The sequence below is a fragment of the Balaenoptera physalus genome, assembly GCF_965194825.1.
Source record: "Balaenoptera physalus genome assembly, chromosome: 15".
NCBI lineage: Eukaryota > Metazoa > Chordata > Mammalia > Artiodactyla > Balaenopteridae > Balaenoptera > Balaenoptera physalus.
Window position 1 is genome coordinate 6,847,680 of NC_138894.1, and position 24,629 is coordinate 6,872,308.

Sequence of the window (24,629 nt, forward strand, 5' to 3'; positions counted from 1 at the left end):
TCAACACTGTGAAAATGACTCTACTACCCAAAGCAATCTACAGATTCAATGCAATACCCATCAAACTACCAATGGCATTTTTCACAGAACTAGAACAAAAAATTTACAATTTGTATGGTAATACAAAAGACCCCGAATAGCCAAAGCAATCTTCAGAAAGAAAAATGGAGCTGGAGGAATCAGGCTCCCGGACTTCAGACTATATTACAAAGCTACAGTAATCAAGACAGTATGGTACTGGCACAAAAACAGAAATAGAGATCAATGGAACAGGTTCGAAAGCCCAGAGATAAACCCATGCACATATGGTCACCTTATTTTTGATAAAGGAGGCAAGAATATACAATGGAGAAAAGACAGCCTCTTCAGTAAGTGGTGCTGGGAAAACTGGACAGCTACAAGTAAAAGAATGAAATTAGAACACTCCCTAACACCATACACAAAAATAAACTCAAAATAGATTAAAGACCTAAATGTAAGGCCAGGCACTATAAAACTCTTAGAGGAAAACATAGGCAGAACACTCTGTGACATAAATCACAGCAAGATCCTTTTTGATCCACCTCCTAGAGAAATGGAAATAAAAACAAAAATAAATGGGACCTAATGAAACTTAAAAGCTTTTGCACAGCAAAGGAAAACATAAACAAGATGAAAAGAAAACCCTCAGAATGGGAGAAAATATTTGCAAATGAAGCAATGGGCAAAGGATTAATCTCCAAAATATACAAGCAGCTCATGCAGCTTCAATATCAAAAAAACAAACAACCCAATCCAAAAATGGGCAGAAGACCTAAATAGACATTTCTCCAAAGAAGATATACAGATTGCCAACAAAAACATGAAAGGATGCTCAACATCACTAATCATTAGAGAAGTGCACATCAAAAATACAATGAGGTATCACCTCACACCAGTCAGAATGGCCATCATCAAAAAATCTACAGACAATAAATGCTGGAGAAGGTGTGGAGAAAAGGGAACCCTCTTGCACTGTTTGTGGGAATGTAAATTGATACAGCCACTATGGAGAACAGCATGGAGGGTCCTTAAAAAACTAAAAATAGAACTACCATATGACCCAGCAATCCCACTATTGGGCATATACCCTGGGAAAACCATAATTCAGAAAGAGTCATGTACCACAATGTTCATTGCAGCTCTATTTACAATAGCCAGGACATGGAAGCAACCTAAGTGTCCATTGACACATGAATGGATAAAGAAGATGTGGCACACATATACAATGGAATATTACTCAGCCATAAAAAGAAACGAAATGGAGTTATTTGTAGTGAGGTGGATTGAGTTAGAGTCTGTCATACAGAGTGAAGTAAGTCAGAAAGAGAAAAACAAATACCGTATGCTAACACATATATATGGAATCTAAAAAAAAAAAAAAAGTTTCTGAAGAACATAGGGGCAGGACAGGAATAAAGATACAGACATAGAGAATGGGCTTGAGGACACGGGGAGGGGGAAGGGTAAGCTGGGACGAAGTGAGAGAGTGGCATGGACATATATACACTACCAAATGTAAAATAGATAGCTAGTGGGAAGCAGCCACATAGCACAGGGAGATCAGCTCTGTGCTTTGTGACCACCTAGAGGGGTGGGAGAGGGAGGGTGGGAGGGAGGGAGGCGCAAGAGGGAGGGGATATGGGGATATATGTTATATGTATAGCTGATTCACTTTGTTATAAAGCAGAAACTAACACACCACTGTAAAGCAATTATACTCCAATAAAGATGTTAAAAAGAAAAAAGATTCCATTGTAAGCTCTTATGGAAGGAAGCATGCACAAATCTTGCTAATACAATATATTATAATTTTAAGTGCAATCGGTGATGTCTGTTTATAGCAATGCAATGCCTTCACCCAAACACGGGCCCAGGTTATGCCCCTCTAGAACTGTAGAAGCTTAAAGGAAAGTCATAAAATGTCTTAATTCTAACATCTACTACAACATTTTAAAAGGACTTTATAATATCCTTCAGTTAAACCTCGTGATTTACCAAAAGACACATAACTATTGATGACTTATAGGTAGTATATAGTCGTAAAATATATCTCCCACATATTTCGTAGTAAATCTTCCATGGAATAAAACATATGTAATCATAGGTGATCTTTTAATAGGGCTCACAGACACACTTAGGGTTAAATATGCCTACAGAGCCACATAACTCCAAGAAATCCTTCAAATCTTGTCTCAACAAACAGCATGACATTGTCAGTTTTATCAGATTCCATTTGCCCCTCTTAAATACTTCATCAGTGTATAACTAAACAAAGGGAAAAGGAGGGGAAAAAAATACAGAAACGAAAACCAAAGTGCAAATCAATCATCTTACCGTCCCCTTTCCTTATGGTTGGAGGCTTTGGGAACGGCTGGCCCCAAGGGAGGTGGTAAGTCAGGGTCAGCCCGCAGGGTTTCTTTCCCTGGTTGGAGCCCGCTGAGTTTGACGGTGGTTATTAAAAACAAAAGTGCATTTAGAAGTCAGCCCGGGATGGAGTTGCTAATTGCGTTTTTCTTTCCCAAAGAGCTTTGGGTCTGGTCTGTACGTAGGAGAGGGACGTCTCACAGCTTTGTCAGGAGACCCAGCTGCGCAGAGGCTGAGAGAAAGGAGAAAGTGGGCTCTGGTGATGCCTCTTAGGGCTTTAATCCTCAGCTGTGACACATGTGGGGAACTAGAAACAGGAAACTCTGAGCCCGGCAGGCAGCCAGAAGCATTCAGAAAACGTGCCAAGCCCTTTCGAAATACCACACTCTCCACGGAGAACTCACTCCGAACAGTCCACAGGCTGCGTCTCTCTTCTCAAATGACTGAGCCATAAACCTGGGCAAGGCTGGCCCACAGACGTCCCATCTGTCACAGTTTCTGTCATCAGAATCTGGACCAGTCCAGTCCAGGCCAGGCCTGGGTTCTCCTATGCCCTCCCTCTTCTGCCAACCTCCCAAGCCTCTTGTAATGACATCCACAGATGGGAGCTCCTGGCGATGCTGCAGGACCTTTCATTCAGGTCTTTGCATGTTTCAGACGCAGGGCCTCTTCCTACTGTGCCCACCGCCCCTGCCATGTGCCCTGGGGACACTGCAGGGATCTCTTCTCAGCATGCTGGAGGCGAGGAGACCCAAGGGTCACCCCTGGGCTCAAAATCCATCAGGGCAGGGAGGATTCGGGGAAATGTAGCCAGAGCCTCTGGCTTCCATTCGCGGCAGCCTGGCCCATCCCCGAGAGGACTGTGCAGCCGAATCCCTCTTCTGTTTTCTCTCACGGCCCCTCCTGCGCCCGGCATCCAGGTTCATGTTCTCAACACAGCACGGGCCGCGCCTATCAGAGCCGTACTCAGAGTCTGCAGCGCAAGGACCAAAATGGCCAAAGCTCCTCTCCCGGCATCCAAGGCCCTCCCGCAGCTACCTCCGCATACCTGTCCGCCTTTCCCCACTGCCCTTTAAAAGAACCCCCCGCGCCAACCTGGATGGGGCACCACTCTCTCCAGAAGACAACGTTCAAACCTGTGTTTGCACGTGCTCTGCAGCCACCAGCCTGCCCCGTCTCCCCTTCTCCTCTTGAACGTGATGTCACAACACGCACAACGCTCCCCCTCCTCTTCGTCCCCCGCCCCGCACTTCCGGTCTTCACCAAGGTTCACTCACGCATGCCCCCTACTGCACCCTGGGGCGACGCTGCCTGCTCTGAATCCAATCTTCTCTCCATGATAATAACAGAGAGACAGCAAGGGTGGGCACTTCTTATGTATCGCGTTTTTCTAGGAACTGTAAATTCTTTAAGCCCATTTTACAGATAAGGCAACTGAGGCATGGAAAAGGTAAGTACTTTCCCCAAGATTCCCTCAGCCAGGCAGGGTGGAGCCCAACCTGGCCTTGCTCTTTGAGTCTTTCCAGGGACCTGTGCTATTTATCAATATTTGTGAACAGAGAGTATGTACTCAGGGAGAGTGCAATTTCCTCACCCTTCTCGGTATCCTTTCCAGAGGGCCTCCCAGAATGTTTTCCCATGCTAAATGATTACAAGTAGCTGTGACCAATTGGTAGACTAATGAGCTTTAATTGAGAGATCAAATGTTTCCACCTGAGCGGTAGATAGGACTTTCAACGTTAAGAATAAGCAGAATGGTCTTGAGGTTAAGGTAACATTCCTGTAGAGGTTTTGCTGACATTTTTAGCCTACCTATCACGTGACTATTCAGGCCTAGGCCATCTGGTGTGTCAACAGACTGCTAAAGACATAACCTCACTGAAAAAGCGGAGATACCCTCAAATGTCGGGGGCTGGGGGAACTTTCCACCCTTCCTCCAATGTGGAGTAGCAGAGGCTTTCGGGGGCCTAATCCACCCCCAGCTCCAGGGGCAGCCTTGCTGGTCTGAGCCTTTAGATCCTTAGAAACACACTAGCACCTCCCACGTTGCTGGCCAGGTGCTACTAACGCTGGAAGGTGAATGATATTTCACTGAAGATGCTTCTGGCTTCCACTGAAGGCAAGACCCTCTCAATGCTCTTTGGAAGAAGAAGAACAACAACAAAAGATCAGGAAGACCCAGCTTTTGTCCCCAAGAAACTTACTACCCAGTTGATAGGGAGGCCATGGACAAGACACTAGCAGGCTTAACCCACCCTAGGTATTTGCCCCAAAATAGGAGTTTGTTTTCCCAAGTTTTCCCTAATCAGTTTATCTTTACTGAACATTTAGTGGAGAGGAAAGATTTTGTTTCCAGGATTTTTCTGACCCTCTTTTCCACTCCAGACAACGTCTCCCTTCCTCTTTCCCGCTTCTCAACAAGGAGACACACACGCACACACATGCACACACACACACTCCTGCCTGGGTTTTGTCAGTTGCTTAGTCCTCCCCGGCAGAGTTCAGGGAAAACAAATTGTCACGGTTGGCAATAAAAATTCAGTACCAGAAGTTCATGGAAAATCTCCAAACTCCAATGTCCTTTACAAAGTCCGGAGCATAGCACTCACTGAGCCAAGCCCGCAGCTTTTACCATGGAAACTCTCAGAAGACGTCATTATGATGCGATTTTATCAGCGACATGGTCTTTGCAGAACTCCATCTGTATTTATACTTAATAGGTCAGAGATCTGTATTTATACTTAATAGGTCAGAAATAACTCATATATTTTCCCGTAATATTTTTATGGAAAAGTTTACACATTCAGAATGGATCTGCATTTAAGAATATCTTTAATGTGACTGTAACCCATTGCTCCATGTGTTTCCTTAATCCATGTGTTTCCTACACATCATAATCGATGAGAAAGGAGAATGCAAAGCACATACAACGTGTGTGTGCGTGTGTGTGCATGCATGTGCATATGTGTGCATGTGTGTGCCTTCAGGCAAGCATGTCCACACCTGGAATCTGACCTTGCCTGTCCTGCCACGTACTACGGGTCCTTAAGAAAGGGTGGTAAACCCTGCTTTACTAGGTCCAGCAATTTGGTAATTAATTTTGTAGTTAGACCTGGGCCCCAGGAGACCTGGATGAAAGAGCCTGCTCTAACTTCATGGATGTGGCTTTAGGGAAACCTCTTTGCCTCTCTGCACTTCAGTTTCTACATCTGGAAAAAAATACAGTATAATCTAAATCCTTGCTACACAAAGTGTGCCCACAGGCCTGAGACATCATCAAGGAATGCACTAGAAATGTAGACTCTCAGGCCCCACCCCAGAACGACTGAATCAGAATCGGCATTTTAATAAGGTTCCCCACGTGACTCGTGTGAGCGGTAAAGTTTCAGGAGCACTGATCTAAATGTTCTCTGAAGTGCCTTCCAGGGGCACATTTTGTTAGTTTAACCCTTGTCCCTTTCAGCTAAAGAGTTAACGTGCTATACACAATGGCTGCCTTGTGACCTTTTGGTTATGCCCCGGGAGGATCTTGCTGATTTCACCCCTGTTCCAGGCAATGACACATAAACAGATCATCTCCATGACTCTCCCAGACCACTAAGTCACACTCTGTCTTCCAGCTTCCTACCAAGCCTCTTAGGAGAATACTTAATACTTAACCCTTAATACTGCCTACCACCAGACAGCTCCCACATCCATCACTGGGTCTGAGGGGCTGTGCAAGCCCAGATTAGTGAACAGGAAAGATTCTAGATGAATTATTACAGCGATCGTCTTTAGCACTCAATGAAGCCATGATCACTAAGAGAAAGCATGAAGTGACTAAGAATGAACCAAGTCTGGTGAAGCTCATTTAATCTTGTATTCGATGGGGTTAGAGAGGTGGAGATTAGGCAGAATACTGTGAATTTAATGAATCAGGATTTCATGAAAGCATTTCAAACCTCTTTCTTGTGAGCAAGATGAAGAATACACTTAGTAGAGTTGGACACTCTCCTAAATGCCCATACTCCATGACAAATGGGGTAATGTGAAGAGTGGTCACCAGTGGACAACCTCGGGTGCCATACTTGGTCCCTCCCAGGAAAGAGGCAGCTAGGATGGATGTGGACAAGTTCACGGTCACCCTCCAGCTACAGCAAGTCAAGAGTAGAGGAGGTAAGGGGTGGTTGGAAGGGATATATTCCCCCCCTGCCAAAAAAAGCAAATTCAGGATTAAAAAGCAAAACTGAAATCTGAAGCCAAAAAAAATTACCAAGTAAGCATGGGCAAAAAAACCCCAGAGAGTGTGGAAATGGTAATATTTCCAGGGGTCACAAGTGCAGGACAACAGAGGGCCACAAACCCAAGCCGGAGATTGGGAAGGGAATTGGGAGCTGCAGAGTGAGTTCTACAACATGAGGGCCCAGCTCACCACGTGATGGGAGACCAGCACTTAAAATGGACTTTGAATTCACGGAGTGAGCAAATCAGGATCCCAAAAGATCCTATGAGGATGGAGCCATGGCCAAATCTAACAATAGGTACTGTAACAAGAGACAAATCTAAAGTCCTATTCTTACTTCCCAAACCTCATTTTGTAAGTACAGGACAAGGCACACAAAAAGAAAAAGCATGGGTGGAGGACAAAACCAAACAAATGTCAGGGCCTCAATTGACTAGGATGTCCTCTGTGAACCCTAAGTGCGATGGTAGACTGCGAATTCAGCTGCCCTGGTAGAAGCATAACTTCTCATACAAGGAGGGCGGTCACTCTCGAGATTGTCCTCCAGAGCAATGTCTTCCAAATGTTCTCCCACCATGGCACTCAGAGAAAGTGAGAACAAGGGCTGCTCTTGGCCAGAGAAGACCAGCCAAGCCCTCCACCCTGCCCATAGGTCGAGGGGATTGATATCTGTACACCTGGAAGCCATCAGGCCGAGGGACCCTACCGTAGACTCTACCCCAGAGATGCTGAAACAGGAAACCAGGGCCAGTAGGGACAAATCCAAAACTAGAATTCAGATCTGCAAACTTCAACACCTTTCTTAGTTACTCTATTCACAGAGTCTCACTGTATATATCTGTGAACTTTGGGTGCGGTTTTCAGCTCTTTCAGTGAATGTGGAAGTCACTGTTTTTTAATAAGGGAAGATGATATATTTACTATGTGTCAAGTTCTAAATATGAGTAACAGCCCAATAAATGTGCCCGACTTACTGTGCCATTAAATTTTACATGAAAACACTGTCTTTGGTTGTTCTTTGACACAAGTTAACTAGTGTCACTAAGTTTGTAGGAAGGTTCAAAACATTCCAATGAGTACAGATTTTTAAAATAGTTTGTTATGGAAAATATAACCACGATACAGAAGATAAGAAGGAAAAAAGAAAAGACTTAAACATTCTTCATGATCTTGCAGCCGAATTCCCATCACCATTGGCATTTTGGAATATTTCCATCTACTCTTTTTTTTCTAGGCACATATGTCTTTGTAATCTCTTCTGATTTAACATTACATCACAAGTGGTTTTTTATGCTATTCCATGGCTTTTATAACTATCATTTTTAGTGCCAGGTACTGCATATCTCCTCCTATTCTGACACATTACCCCTTTTTCACAGTCTTGACTCTATTGCTTTCATTTTACATTTAAAAAGAAAAAAGACTGTATCCACACACTACATTTTCAAAGTCTGGATGAGAGGAAATGGGGGGAGGGATAAATTATGAGTTTGGGATTAACATATACACACTACTATATATAAAATAGATAACCAAAAAGGACCTACTGTGTAGCACAGGGAACTCTACTCAATATTTTATAATAAACTATAATGGAAAAGAATCTGAAAAATAATATATATGTGTGTATATATATATATACACACACACACACACACACACACACACACATATAACTGAATCACTTTGCTGTACCTTTGAAACTAACACAACATTGTAAATTGACTATAATTAAATAAAAAATAAAGAAAAAATTTAAAAATAAAACATAAAAGTCTGAATGGGCAACACGTCCATGGCACTCACAGTGGTTGTTTGGAAAGGAAGGAACTGTTGATAATACAGGGTTGATGTCTTTGTTATATTTTTCTGCATGCTATAGATATTTTACCAAAGGTATGCATTCTTTCTAATAGAAACTCTAAAAATCTATAGAATATGACATTACAGACTCAGTGACTACAAACAGAACACGCAGGTGTTCCTGCCCCTTCTGTAGCTGACGCTCAAATGGCCCACAAACACCACTGCATCCAGTGCAAGGAAATCAACAGAGCATGTTGATTCACCTAAATTTAACAGCCTTTATCATCAAATGCGTTGGGAGGTGTGCGCGTGCGCGCGCGCGTGTGTGTGTGTGTGTGTGTGTGTGTGTGCGCGTAGCCAGAAAGCATCATTTCCCATGTTTATTAGACCTATATCCTCCTAGATGAAGATTTCATGAGCAAAAAACACATTAATTTTCCTGCTTACTGCAAATATTGTTTCAATTATAGAAATCATAAAAATAAAAAGGTCTAAACATAGTTATGGGTTAACAAAGGGCTCGTGAGGCTGTACTCAGTTTTTTACTCCATGTCAAACCCTGTTCTTTTGTAAGAAATATTTCTCCTTCAAAGTCAGTTCAGTCTCCTTACCTCATCCCCAAACCCCTCACTGTGGAGAAATCCTCACTAATCGTGTTCCCCAAAGTTGATCTAAGTGATGCTTCTTTTCAAGTTATTCTTTCTGACGCCTCCACCTGCCTCCCTAAGAAACCTGAGTGCTTCTTGTCTAAAGGGGTGGTTCTGTACAAGCTATTCTCATGATATTCTCCCCTTCCTATCGCCAGGAGAAGAAAGGCCCTTATCTGGAATGAAAAATCCAGGATCTAACTGCAGTCCGGACACCAGCGGTCATGAGCTATCCACAGGGCTCCTCTCCCCATGCCCACCACCCTGTTCTGTAAGGCAAGCATGGGGTGAAATGACCCGAAAGAGGTTCTGCGAAATTCAGAGACTATGATTCATTTGCTTCTCAGGCCTATGTTTAGGACGTGAGGTCATTGTTCTGAGGCCTGTCTCTAGGCAAACAGCCCAGCTCTGTGTGGCCCTGACCAAGTTTCTCAACCTCTCTGTGCCTTGGTTTTTCATCTATAAAATAGCAACAATATTTATATGTTCTTCATTGTGTTATGGAGAATTGTAAGTGAGATAATACATGTAAAGCACTTAGAATAGTGCCCGGCGTATACAATTATTTAGTTATCTATAACTTTCTTTGTTCTTTTATTTAAAAAGACAATGTGCCGCATAAATACAACTAAAACAAAATTTTCCTTTGGGAACATTTGACTCAGTGAACAATCTCCTCCTACCCTGGTTTTATGTCTCCCTCTCCGAACATGTCCTCTGTGTTCTGAATCCTCATCTTCCTCCTAACTTCTAGCTACCACGACTCCCCAGGAATCACACCTGCCAAGTCAAGTGAGGCTCTTCTCCCACCTCTTTGCCTCAACCCTCCCCCTCCGGGAAGATGGGTGCTATTGCATCTCCAGCCCGGGCTCCTGTCCCAGCTCAGGACAAGTTTACCTGTCCCCTGGGCACTTCCCCCTGTGGTTGTTCAACATTCCTCTATTGCAAACTGGTGTCAAGTGCTGCACTGGCCTGAGAATACAGCTCTGAAAACCCTGCTTTCAGGAACCCTGCAGTCAAAGGCAGCAGGATGTGGGCCGGAATTCTGTCCTGAGGACGTGGGAGATGTATGTCCAATGTTAGCAGGGTACAGGGGATCAGCACAAAATCAACTCGGCTACTTGAGCACCCCTTCCAGCTCCCCCCACAGACTCACTCCACACTCACATGTCCCCCTAACTCTCATCGCCAGGCACAATTATTAACTCCCCCTCGCCCTGTCCGTACAGGCATCATAACTCGTTTACTCTCATTGTTTCTTCACATTTGATTCTTTAAATAGCCAATGAATATTGGCTTGATTTTGCCTTAAAAATCTTTCTTCTAAAGAGGTAGGAAGAAAAGAAACTATTTGTTCAGTCATCATTAACATTTTATATGCTAGAAGGTTGAAATTATATATATAATCATATATAATATAAATTATATGCCTATATGCAAATATTGATGTATTTAGTGGCTTATATCAAAAGCCAGTGACCAGGGATTTCCACCAAATGGACTCAGGAACCTCTCTGCTAATAGACAGGAAAAAGGTTTAAACCACATGGGATGAAGAGCAAGATTAAAAGCATCTCACACATAAAGATAGAACACAGAAAGGATAAACACTTTCTAGAAGTATGAACTCATAAAAGACAACCCCAGAGACAAAGAGCAGAGAAAACTGGTTGTCTCGGTCTTGTCTCTAGGTGAAGGTTGACAAAGAATTATCATCTCCCATGAAAATACATGCCTCCTGGCACACCTTTGTGAGGGGTTAGAGCCTGATTTCACACACTTTTATATGTTCTGAAAAGCCATAAGGCAATTTAAAGTAGTCCTAAGTCTCCTGGCTGAGGGAAATGTAAATACTCCCTGGAGGAAGACTAGAAATGGACCTCAAAAAATTTCCACTGATTGATGTCAAACAAACATGACTTCACAATCAAACATTTAAAAACATACAAGTACATAAGCTATTAAGCATTCACAGAAAAAAAACCCAAAAAAACAAGAGAACCAGGCTGACAAAAGAAAAAAACCTTCAAATATTGAATGACCAAATATAGACTATAAAGCAAATATATACATGTTTTAAACAGTTGAAAGGAAATCAAAACATAGTAAGGAGTAAAAGAATATTAAAAATATTCAGGCTGACTAAAAAAAGACACATGTACTATTTATTAAAATTGACTCTGAAATTAGGCCATAAGTTTAGAACAAATTTCAAATTATTGGTATCAGACACAGACCCTATTCTCTTACTACAGTGCAATTAAATTAGAGAGAATAACAAAGACACGCACATATTCGGAAATGTAAACATACACTTCTACCTAACTCAAGGTAATAACAGAAATTAGAATATACTTAAAATTAAATTATACTTTTTAAAAATTACATATCAAAACCAACAGTATGTTAAAAAACTAACAGTATATAAGGGAGCATTTTTAGCTTTAAGATCATATATTAGAAAAAAGGTTAAAATTAATGAGTTCAGCACCCTACTTAAGAAATTAGGAAAAGAACACAGAAAAATTTAAAGAAAGGAAGAGAAGAAAATATTAAATATGAGAACAGACATTAATGACATGGAAAGCAAAACAAAGTACAGCAGATCAGCAAGGCTCTCACACAGGCAAAAAAAAAAAAAGACTAATAAAATTGACAGGCCTGTGGCAAAACTGATGAAAGAAAAGAAACATCATAACTATTAGGAATGAAGGAATGAACAGGGATACATATATATGGCAAGAACTAAAAATAAGAGAATACCAAGAACCATTTCAAGCCAATAAACCTGAAAATTTAGATGAAAGGAATAAATTCCAAGAAAAATATGATTTATCAAAACCGACTAAAGAAAAAAATAGAAAATCTGAATAGTTCCATGCAATATTAATCCACATAATAAACTATTTCTACAAAGAAAACACTTTGCCTAAATGATAGTCTGGGTGAGTTCTCCAATTTTTCAAGCAATAAATAAGATTACTCTCTTGGTTATAAGACTGCTATCCAAAACTGAGTTGTATTTCTGTACATGTAAAATCTTTATTAGCAACAAAAATTATAAGGACCTAGGAATAAATCTGGCAAAAATACAAGCAATACCTTTGTAGAAAAATATCATACAACTTTAATGGAAAACCTCAAAGAAAACTGAAGTAAATTGATAGAGAAACAGTAATCACAAAGATTTCAATCCTCTCCAAACTGATTACAGTTAATGATTTAATCCTACAGGAGTTTTTATGGAAATTTATAGTCTGGTTTTAAATAAATGGAAGAGATAGGACCAAAAATAGCTTTTTTTAAATATTGGGAAAGGAAATCAGATCAGGGCACTTGCATAAAGCAAATATCAAAACTTATTATAAAGCTATAGCAATTAAAGAATTGGTGTGAGGATATACAAACAGACCGGGAACAGAATAAAGGGCCCAGAAAGAGGCCCACACTGAGATGACAAGGCAGAGGCAATGCACGCTTATTAAATGTGTACGTGCCCCCCAAATTACCCCACCTCCCTTGTGGTATGCTTGGGGCCAACTAGTTCTGGACAAGTGGCTGTGAGCAGAATTGACCTGTTAAGGGTGCAGGTTTTTTAGCTTAACTCCTTTATATGTTACTCTTATTCCATTAAAAACTTCAAATGTTTCGTAATTTAAAAATGAAAACATAATCATTGCTTCTCTCTTGTCTTCTTGTTTTTAAAGAAAAAAGAAAACTATGTTGTAGTGAAATGTCATCAGATAAAACAGAATTTATTGGGTTAGGGTTAGCAATATAAACAAGTGGAATTTTTCTCCCTAGTGGAGAAGTTGGCTTCCTTTCCTTCATTCTTTATCATCACTGCAAACTCTTTCTACCGCAACAGAAGTTGGGTTGGGCGTTTTTCCCCCATTATTACTATAAAAAATGGCATCATCACTACTACTGTGCAAGAACTGTACATATGTGACTTTCAGAGGAAATACCTGGTTCATGAGGTGGCAATAAGAAAGGACGCTGTGGTGGAGGGAGAGGATAAAGGTCAAAGGTTAAACTCTTGGGAAACAGCTGTGAAGTGGAAAATTCGATAAGTTTTGACATATGTGTAAGCCTGTGAGATCATCACCACAATCAAAAGAATGAATATACCCATCACCTCTAAAATTTTCTCATACCATTTTGTAACTCATCCCTTCTCCCCCTCCCGGACCACCACTGATCTGCCTTTCTGTTAGTATTGATTAGTTTGCCTTTTCTAGAATTTTATATGAATGGAATCATACAATGTATGCTCTTTTTGTCTGTCTTTTTTCACTCTGCATAATTATTTTAAGATTCATCTATATTGTAGTATGTATGGGTACTTGGTTCCTTTTTAGTGCCGAGTGGTATTTCATTGTACGGATGTACCACTGTTTGTTCACACATTCACTTGTTGCTGGACATTTGGAGAGTTTCCATTTTAGGACTATTACAAGTAAAACTGCTCTGGACATTTGTATACAATCTTCATGGGCTTCCATTTCTCTTGGGTAAATACTTTCGAGTAAAATGTCTGCATCAGATAGTAGGTATATTTTGAACTTTGGGGGAAACTACTAAATTGTTTCCCAAAGTGTTGGTACCATTTCACATGCCCACCAGCACTGTTTGAGAGTTCCTTGTCCTCCACATTCTCACCAACACTTGGTGTGGTTAGTCTTTTTCATTTTGGCCATTATAACAGATTTTTCCCTGAGGACTAATGATGTTAAGCATCTTGTCATGTGCTTATTTTCCGTTCATACATCTTCTTGGATGAAGCATCTGTTTAAATCGTTTGCCCATTTTTAAATTGGATTGTTTGTTTTCTTACTGTATCCTGAGGGTTCTCTGTATATTCTAGTCCTTTATCAGGTATAAGATTGGTAAATGTTTCCTGTGGCTTGTCTTTTCATTCTCTTGAGTGTCTTCAGAAGAGCAGATTTTTAAAATTTTGATGAAGCCCAATTTATCAACTTTTTTTTTAATGGATTGTGCTTTAGTCACATATATATTTGCCTAACCCAAGATCACCAACGTTTTCTCTTACATTTTCTTCTAACAGTTTTATCATTTTAGGCTTTACATTTAGTTCTATTATCCATTTTGAGACACTTTTTGTGGATGGTGTGAAATATGGATCAAAAGTTTTTTTGGGGGGTGTGCTTTTATTTTGCGTATGGCTATGCAATTGTTTCAGCACAATTTGTTGAAAAAACTATCTTGTCTCCATTGCCTTTTTAAACTTTGTCAGATATCAATAGTCCATATGTGTATACCTCTGTTTTTGCATCTCTGTTCTATTCCATTGATCTATTTGTATCTCTGTGTTAGTGTGTGTGTATCAGAGAACTGTCTGCTATCACTTAGTGAAATAAAATATTTATCCTAGGAAATATGCTTCTATATAGCTCCACTGCTGGGCTTGTAGACTGATTTCTTTGGAAATCAATCAAGTGTAAAAATTTTGTCACCTTAATCATTTTCAGTATAAATGTAGCGTCTCCTCACACACAGACACAGTGATCCACATTTATGGGGCCAACTCATATATTCTTATCTCTGATGTAGTTATGCATACTGTCATTTCCTAAATTCAATATCCAGCAACACAGAACTTTCTTTTTTTTACTTTTTCAAAAATTATTTTTTTGAAATATTGAAAAATATTTTTTTGAAATCAGCTAAAGGATAGTTGATTTACAATGTTGTGTTGGTTTCAAGTGTACAGCAAAGTTACTCAGTTATATATATATATAATATATGTATATTATTTTTCATATTCTTTTCTATTATAGGTTATTACAAAATATTGACAACAGTTTTCTGTGCCATACGGTAGATCCTTGTTGGTCATCAGAACTTTCTAAAATTTTGGTAGTGATCACTTAATACCTTTTTCTAGGTAACCGGGTGGCAAAACTGGAGTTGATCAACTGCCCTACATAGAGCATGCATTACCTTGCGCAAGGCTTTATGCGTGTTGTTTGTTCATTTTGTTTTGTTGCACAAGGGTTTCACAGGGTGTTCTCACTTCATCAATAAGATAAGTTAGACTGGTGCTGTTTTCTTTTCTGTCTCGTAAAATGATGGCTCTTTTTTCTTTTTCACTTGACCTTCCCCTCACTACCCGCCACCACCACCTTTAACCACCACCCACGCTGGGCAGTTTGAACCACAGGACCCTACATCCAGACATAGTTTCTACCTCAAGTTACTTGAATCGCAAATAAGTCCATCACACCAAATATTATTTCCCCATCAACCTCTTAGTAAACAAAAGGTGGAAACCAATTAAAACTCAGTCTCTTATTTCAAAACTGCTCTCATTCCAAAATGCGCTCATTCTAGGCAATGTCTCTATGGAGCTTTGCTTTAAGTATAAAGTTATCTCCCTTTCTGGGCTCAGTTTCCTTTTCTAAGTGTATCTTAGCAAAATCTCACTTGATCGTAAATAAATACTAGCCTATGGACAAGATACTCTTTGCCGGCAAAATATCATAGTCCTGGGACTGGGGATGATTGAATGGAAAACCATCTTGCCTTGGACCCCGGCTCTCTCCACCCTACTCTCGCAGGCCTTCACTTGGACTTTAGCTTCCCATTCTTCCCTCTCAGCCACCCTGATATGCAGATAAGCCCCACATCTAATGAACAAGAGCTCCACTTCCAGAGGAACTAGAAACATGCAAACATGTTTCCTCATGCTCTGTTATCTGACTTCGTATGTGGTGTGCAAAGTAGAATGTTCAGTGTTATTTTTAGCACAGGCCAAATTGTTATTTATCTCATTAATGAAGAAATGAATAAGGAAGACCAAAAAACAAAAACACTTGGTTTAAGGAACCCTGAGAAACATGGGTTTATATAACCAGTTGGGAAATGAATATCAAGATTTTCAAGACCTTCTACTTCTGGGGAAGATATACTAGATAAAAGGTACACTAGATCTTGCTGTAATCACTGGATAAATATGAATAAATTTAAGGAGCTGTATTTTTCAAAGGATCAGAGAGCTGTGAAAGCAATAAGGAGTAGGGAAAAAAATCTTCGGAGAAGAGAGAACACTTACAATATGAACTTATAACTGCCAGCCATTGTTTCTCTGACATCTACCAATTCTGACCGCAAGCTGAGAACTGAGCTTGGCTCAGATAGAGAATGCTGCTGGGGAAAGAGAAACCAGCAAAGTTTTTCATCGTTACTTGGGACAACTCTGCCAGATTAGAAATTCGAGGGCTCTCAAACACATGACAGTTTGCAAAATAAAACATCTGCTGAGGCCTGGGTAGGGTGGGTAGCTGGGAAAGAAGGTTGAAAGCTTTTCAAATGCAGAGAGAAATCTCCTGAAGTCTTGAAGTAATTACGAATCAAAACCTCCCAGACAGACAGGGTCTGTCTCATGCTCATAACCCATTTTCCCCTCAAGACATTTGTCAGATCTTTCATCTTTGGGGACTGAACATTGGCAAGCAGGGCTGTGAGTCTCTGGGGAACGTATGTGGATGTCTCACAAGTTTTCAGGACTAGGGAAACAGAGACTCATAAGGCTCTCTACAAAAAGCCCAGAAAAGCCTCAACCGTGACACAGGGTTAGACCAGGGTCCCACCTGTCTCTAAAGCTGCGAATCTGACTGGATTGCGCTTACACATTTCATCTGCCTAACAGAAAAAAAGAGGGAACACTCTTGATAAATAATAACATTATCTGAGCCTCTTATGCACAATTGTCTGGCAAAAATAAAAAGTTACGAAAGAGGCAAGAGGACCAGGAGTCAAGAAAAGAAACCAGACAGTAGAATCAACTCACGGATGGTCAAGAAATTATGGTTAGCAGATGAGGACTATAAAATAACTATGATTAATATCAAAAGATGGAGAAAAATATGGGCTAAGTAGGTAAAAGGATAAAGCATATCAACAAAGAAGGGGAATCTATAAGCGGCAATCCAAAAGACAGTGTAAAACTAAAAACGATAATAGTTGAAATAAAAAATCGAATTGATGAGTTAACAACTGATTAAACACAGCGGAGCAAAGGGTTAGTGAAATGGCAGACAATTTTAACAGGAAATATCTAAACTAATGCAAGATTTTTAAAAAAGAGCATATGAAACCTGTGAGACATACTCAAAAATCTACATATTATCAATCAACAGATAAGTAGTAAATGAAATTTTTTAATGACATCATGCATAATCTCACTAAAAATAGGAATCACCTAAAAACAAATCTAATAAATATGTAAGTTCTCTACAGCGAAGAAAATCACAAAAATTGCCAAGAGAAATTAAAGAATGTATTCTTCATCTTCAAAACTTGATAGACTCAGGATAGGCAGACCTCAGAGGTATCGCTGGTTTGGTTCCAGACCATGGCAGTAAAACAAATATTACAATAAAGCAAGTCACACGAATTTTTTTGTTTCCCAGTGCATATTAAAGTTATGTTTACACTATACTTTAGTCTATTAAGTGTGATTATGCAATAGCACTATGTCTAAAAATCAATATACATACCTTAACTTTATTGCTAAAAAGTGCTAACCGTCATCTGAGCCTTCAATGAGCAGTAATCTTTTTGCTGGTGGAGGGTCTGGCCTGGAGGTTGGTAGCTGCTGACTGCTCACGGGGGGTGTTGCTGAAGGTTGAGGTGGCCACGGCAATCTCTTAAAATAAGACGACACTGAAGCTTGACTTCCTTTCACAAATGACTTCTCCATAGCCTGCAATGCTGTGTGATAGCATTTTACCCACTGTAGAACTTCTTTTAAAATTAAAGTGAATCCTCTCAAACCCTGCCTACTTATTAACTAAGTTTATTCTCATCCCTTTTTGTCATGTCAGCAATCTTCACCACATCTTCACCAGGAGTAAATTCCATCTCAAGAAGCCACCTCCTTTGCTCACCCGTAAAAAGCAACTCCTCATCCAATTCAAGTTTTATCATGAGGTGGCAGCAATTCAGTCACATCTTCAGGCTCTACTACTAATTCTAGCTCTCTTGCTATTCCCACCACATCTGCAGTTACTTCCGACATGAAGTCTTGAACCCCTCAAAGTCATCCATGAGGGTTGGAATCAACTTCTTCCAAACTCCTGTGAATGTTGATATTTTGACCTCTTCCCATGAATCATGAATGTTTTGAGTGGCATCTAGAATGGTGAATCCTTTCCAGAAAGTTTTCATTTGACTTTGCCCACATCCGTCAGGGAAATCACTATCTGTGGCAGCTATAGCCTTATGAAATGTGTTTCTTCAATAGTAAGATTTAAAGTCAAAATTACTCCTTGATCCATGGGCTAGAGAATGGATTTTGCGTTAACAGGCATGAAAATAACATTAATCTCTTTGTCCATCTCCATCAGAGCTCTTAGGTGACCAGGTACATTATCAATGAGCAGTAATATTTTGAAAGAAATCTTTTTTCCTGAGCCGTAGGCCTCAAATATTCAGTAAGCCTTGTTGTAAACAGATGCGCTCTCATCCAGGTTTAGTTGTTTCACATACAGAGCACAGGCAGAGTAAATTTAACATAATTCTTAAGGGTCCTAGGATTTTCAGAATGGCAAATGACCACTGGCTTCAATTTAAATTTACCAGCTATATTAGCCCCTAACAAGAGAGACAGCCTGTCCTCTGAAGCTTTGAAGTCAGCTTTCTCTCTAGCTAAGAAAGTTCTAGATGGCATCTTCTTCCAAAATAAAGCTGTTTCATCTACACTGAAAATCTGTTGTTTAATGCAGCCACCTTCATTAATTATCTTAGCTAGATCTTCTCGATAACTTGCCGCAGCTTCTACATCAGCACTTGCTGCTTCACTTTGCACTTTGATGTTGTGACTACAGCTTCTTTCCTTAAATCTCATGAATTCATACCTGCTAGCTTCAGACTTTTCTTCTGCAGCTTTCTCATCTCTCTCAGCCTTCATAGAATCAAAGAGAGGTAGGACTTTGCTCTGGATTAGGCTTTGGCATAAGGCAACATTGTAGCTGGCTTCTATCCAGACCACTAAAACTTTCTCCATATCAGCAATAAGGTTGTGTCACTTTCTTATCATTTGTGTGTTCACTGAAGTAGCACTTTAAATTTCCTTCAAGAACTTTTCCTTTGCATTCACAGCTTGACTGTTTGGTGCAAGAAGCCTAGATTTCAGACATGCCTTCCTTGTTAAGCTTAATCATTTTTAGCTTATGATTTAAAGTGAGAAATGTGCAAGTCTTCCTTTCACTTGAACACTTAGAGGCCAACACAGGGTTATTAATTGGCCTAATTTCAATATTGCTGTGTCTCAGGGAACAGGGAGGCTTAAGTAGAGGGAGAGAGATGGGGGAATAGCCAGTTGGTGGAGCAATCAGAACACACACAACATTTATCAATTAAGCTCACTGGCTTAATTGGTCACGGTTACTGGCACCCAAAAACAATTACAATAGTAACATCAAAGATCGCTGATCACAAATCACCAGGACAAATATAATAATAAGGAAAAATTTCGAAATGTCATAATTACCAAAATGTGACCCAGAGATGCAAAGTGAGCAAACGCTGTTAGAAAAATGGTGCCAATAGCCTAGCTCGTTGAGGACTTGCCACAAACCATCAATTTGTAAAAAAAAAAAAAAAAAAAAAAACACAGAATCTGTGAAGCATGATAAAGCAAAGTACAATAAAATGAGGTATGCCAGTATTGTAAATATGTCAGTTCTTCCCAAATGTATTTATAAAGTCAATGCAATCCCAGTCAAACTGTCTCTAGGGTTTTTGTAAGAATTGATAGGTTATTCTAAAATTCATATGAAAATATGAAGTATAAAGGGTCGCCATGACAATCTTAAAGAAGAATAAATCTGGAGGACTTACCCTACCAGGTATCATCTTATTTTAATGCTAGAGTAGTTAGGACAGTATCGTATCAGTGCAAGGATAGATAAGCTGACCAATGCAACAGAATGAATAGTCTAGAAAGAGACTCCTTTACACACAGTTACTAAATTATGCCAAACATGACACTGAAGTCAAGTGGGAAAAGGGTGTTCTTTTCTACAAATGAATCATTTCAACAAATCAAATGGAAAAATTAAAATCAAACCTCAAACCACCACCTAACACCATAGCAAAAATCATTTATAGACGGGCTGCTGATCTAAATGTGAAAGGTAAAACAAGAAAGCCTTTTAAGGAAAACATAGAAGAAAATCTTCATGACTTGGGAGTAGACAAAGATTCATTAAACAAGACAGAAAATACTTGAACCAAAGAAGAAACAATATTGATAAACAATATTCATAAATCAAGATCAGTTCATCCATTCCATTAGGAGAGTGAAAAGCCAATCTACAGAGCTAAAGAACGGATTTGCAATTGACATATCTGACAAAGCATTCTTATCTGGAACATATCAAAAACTCCTGCAAGTCAATAAGAAAGATACAAATGACAATAGAAATACAAACAAAAGATCGAACAGATACTCAACCAAAGAGAATATTTAGATGGCCATAAATATGTTTTTTAAATGTTCGACTTCATTAGCCATCAGGGAAATGCAATTTAAGCCAGAATGAGATACAAGGACACACCTACCGGAATAGTGAAAAAGAGACAAAATACCAGAATAGTGGAAAAGAGAGAAAATACCAAATATTGTAAAGATCTCAAGCAATGGAGCTCTCCAACATTCCTGCTGGGAGTACAAAGGAGTAAAATCACTTTGAGAAACAGTGAGGCAGTATCTACTACTAGCTGCCACCCAGAAACATATGCATATCCTCCGACCCAGGAATTTCACTCCTGGGCTTATGACCAATGGAAGAGTGTAGAAATGTTCATTACAAGACAAGATATGCATAGCAGCTCTATGCATAGTAACCCAAAACTAGAAGTTACCTGTGCCCATCAGCAGTACACTGGACAAATAAATCTCAGCATATTCCCAAAACCTGATTTTGTAAAAACTCATTGAGTTGTCTGTAATAAGTTCACTTTTCTGTAACTGCCACTTTTCTGTAACATCGATAGACTGTGTTTAATTTAATTGGGCTTCATTTAAATGGGCTTTTCAGCTCAGGTTTTTACATGGCCTTTCTCATTTGAGCCTCACGTTACAGCTACTGAATCTTAGTTTTGCCAACAAGGAAACTGAGATTTAGAGTCTCAAGGAGGCTTTGGCCAAGTCCACAGAGCTAAGTAGTAAGGTCAAAACAAAATATTTATATATATATACATATATATATAATTTATATAATTATATATATATTATATATAACATATATAATATATATATAATTATATGTAATTAACATTATATTAATTTAATATATTCATATTTGGCTAAAGTACATATTCATATTTCCATTTCTACAAAGCACTAGCCTATATTGCAGATTTTTTAGATAACTGGTAACTATAGCTTTAGGTGCTTGAGGAAAGGCCTTAAATGAATCACCAGCGGCGCTCAGATCTTTTGAACTGTTCTGATACCTGCCTCAGACACTGAACCAGAGCAGCCTGGGATGGAAGAGTCCCTACCTACTGGTGTCAAGATTCACTCAGGGGTTACCCTTGACCACTCAGACCTTGCAGCTATTTTATAAAAAAGGAACTAGTAGGATTATACACAAGGTGATGTCACTCCGTCCAGGTATGCATACACCCAGCACTTTGGGGAACAAAGCATGCATTTGAGGAGAAGGTGACTCCCCAAAAGAAAAGACTCTATTCTAGGTACTGTCAGTCCAAGTCAGCAGCTGACGGGTAGGAAACTTACATCTATTTGCATTTTCTTTCCAAACACCCACTCAAAGAAAGTGTTCTCAAAAGTGTGGAGATGAGTCAGTGTATGAGGCTTACTCCGCTGATGCAGTAGCCACAAGTCGTGGAGTCCAGAGCAGGACGAGGTGTCCTCAGACACAGTCAGCAATTGCCACCCTGAGCCGACATGTGCCGGCCCTTGCAGAAGTTGATAGTCCCAGGGGAGGGCCCCCCCCCAGGGCTCCTGTGCTCTGACATCATTCCTGTGCTCTCACAAAACTGGCACAGGTCCAAACCCCAACCTCAACTGCAGTTCCTGGGAGGAAGTGGCTCTTCACGAGCAAAGCCCCACTTTTATCACGTGGTGAGTTGTTAGAAAACACTGAGAAACTCTAACCATCTCTGAAGGTACCCAGTCAATCGTACAGCCCAGACTCTTAGCTCTCACTTGCACTGACCGGGCAGCTATATGCAACAGCTCCCAGCACTAAATCTTTCTCTGAAGTAGGCCCCATTGATGGCACGCTCACTTGAAGCACTTAAAGAGAAAGAAAGAGAAAAACCATGCCACAACTTTACAAGGAAGTCTAGGACTCTGTCCCCAGAGGCTCTATGTTTTTTTTTTTTTTAGAGAAACAGCAATATTTAATCTCTTTAAATGCTACTTATGCTACTTGACTCCATTACCTGTATTATAACAAAGCACAAGTGTTCATAGATTTCAACAATTAATATTGTCAGATAATTATTTTTCCCCTAAACATCTCTACAGTGTACTAGAGATACACATGTAGAATAGCTAAAGTGTTGATTTCATAAAAAGCTGAAGTTTTACAAGTTCTTAAGATAAAAATTTCTAAGTTGGGTGGGAAAAGTCAAATTACTTTTGAATGTTTTTTAAGTGGCTCTTAACATACATGTATGTTTACTAATTTAGTGTATGAAAAGTTTGTTTAAAAAAAGATATAGCGGGGGAGATGATTGAATTTATGAAAAGATTTTTCTCAGGATTCCCATAGTACAGGTATTATTAGCAAGCTCTATTTCATTCAGGCCAAAGGGTTACTGCGATAGGGCCCTTAGCCCTCATGTTTCCTATCGTAATATACATCTTTTTTTTAAAAAAACTTTTTGTTTTATATTGGAGTATAGCCGACTAACAATGTTGTGACCGTTTCAGGTGCAAGGCAAAGCGACTCAGCTGTACATACGCATGTATCCATTCTCCCCCCAATCTCCCAGAGGTCCTTTTTGTCCTAGCAGTCTGAACAGGAAAAAGCAGGAAAACCAACACCCCTGTTATCACTTAAGTTTAGCTGAGTGTGCGGAATAATCGTGGCATCATTTCCAAGAAACTGCTTTTACTTTACTCTGATTCCAAAGTTTTTATATCAGGTAAATAAACGATGTCCGGGAAAAGAGCATCCTTTGATCACAAGCACCCCGAGATGCACTACGTATCCTTGGCTTCAGGACAAACAAGACGATCATTCTTGAGAAGATACGATTAACATTCTCCTCTCTTGTGTGCAAAACGGGCCGCATAAAAAGACATCTTCCAGAAGTGACATTTAAATGAAAGGATTAGATTTAAAATGTCGTGAAGGCAACGTGCACGATGGGGAAACGGAGACAAAAACCAGTTATAAAGCCAAAAAGAAATGGAAGGAAATTTAAAGAAGAAAAAGAAGGAGGGGGCTTCCCTGGTGGCGCAGTGGTTGAGAGTCTGCCTGCCAATGCGGGGGACACGGGTTCGAGCCCTGGTCTGGGAAGATCCCACATGCCGTGGAGCAGCTGGGCCCGTGAGCCACAATTGCTGAGCCTGCGCGTCTGGAGCCTGTGCTCCGCAACAAGAGAGGCCACGATAGTGAGAGGCCCGCGCACCGCGATGAAGAGTGGCCCCTGCTTGCCGCAACTAGAGAAAGCCCTCGCACAGAAACGAAGACCCAACACAGCCAAAAATAAATAAATAAAATAAATTTTAAAAAAAGAAAAGAAAAAGAAGGAGGAAGGGAAAGAAAAAAGTGTGTGAGTGGCTGGCAAAGTGGTGGGGTGTGTGTCCCACATCCACTGATGCAGAAACCCCGGAGGCGGGCCCCAGCATTCTGTGCCCGCCGGTGACTCTGAGGCAGGTTCGCGTTTAGAATCACAGATTGGAGCAATCTGTGACCCACATCTCAGCTTCTTTAAAGATGGTGGTCCAGTGGTTAAGACTCCGCGCTCCCTATGCAGGGGGCTTAGGTTCTATCCCTGGTCGGGGAAATAAGCTCCCGCGTGCTGCGAAGCACGGCCAAAAAGAAAGAAAGAAAGAAAGAAAAAAAGATGGTACTACACTTTCTCTGTTTTGAAGACTCCCAGTGTCGCAGGCAAATTGGCCGTTAATAATGATGAGTGACTGGCAGGGCAGTCGTGTTACAGCCACTGAGATAACCAAGAGAGGAGCCCCTGGGCCACCCCGGCCAGTGAGCCCAGTTCCACGAGCACCTGAGGCCATTGCAACATTGGGGTAGCAGCCCCCTGCATGCTCACCGTGATTTTCCCACAAGCACCAAGCTGCCACCCACGTCTAATTAGCCCTGAGCTTCTAATCAGGGGTGGCAGGATCTCTGGCTTCTTCCTTGGCAGGAAGCTGGGTTACACACTGGGAGCTGAGGTGCTTCCCAAACCCCTGACCCAAGAATGGGCAGGAGCTGTTATTTCCTGTCCTTGGGTACAATGAGTCTAACTCAGTCCTCAACCTTATCCTATTATGAACACTTGATCATCTCTAGGGAAATGGCTGAAACCATTGTGGAGCCAGATGGATAGAT

General features: G+C 40.4%; 1 protein-coding gene and 1 long non-coding RNA gene across 7 annotated transcripts in view; one reads left to right on the forward strand and one right to left on the reverse strand.

Annotated features, from left to right (window-relative positions):
* The window catches only part of IL1R1 (interleukin 1 receptor type 1), a 98,353-nt gene extending 95,523 nt beyond the window's left edge, over positions 1 to 2,830 (reverse strand). For 5 of the 6 annotated variants that reach the window (XM_082426362.1, XM_082426366.1, XM_082426363.1 and 2 more), the window contains exon 1: positions 2,356 to 2,830. The gene's annotated coding sequence lies outside the window, so the exon portion shown is untranslated. The remainder of the gene's footprint in view (positions 1 to 2,355) is intronic. The other variant, XM_082426364.1, reaches the window with a different exon arrangement.
* Positions 2,831 to 19,515: 16,685 nt separating this feature from the next.
* LOC309643596 lies at positions 19,516 to 23,823 on the forward strand. The gene is made up of 2 exons (XR_014253886.1): positions 19,516 to 19,710; positions 23,514 to 23,823. It is a non-coding gene; the product is annotated as an uncharacterized lncRNA (long non-coding RNA).
* The last annotated feature ends 806 nt before the right edge of the window (positions 23,824 to 24,629 follow it).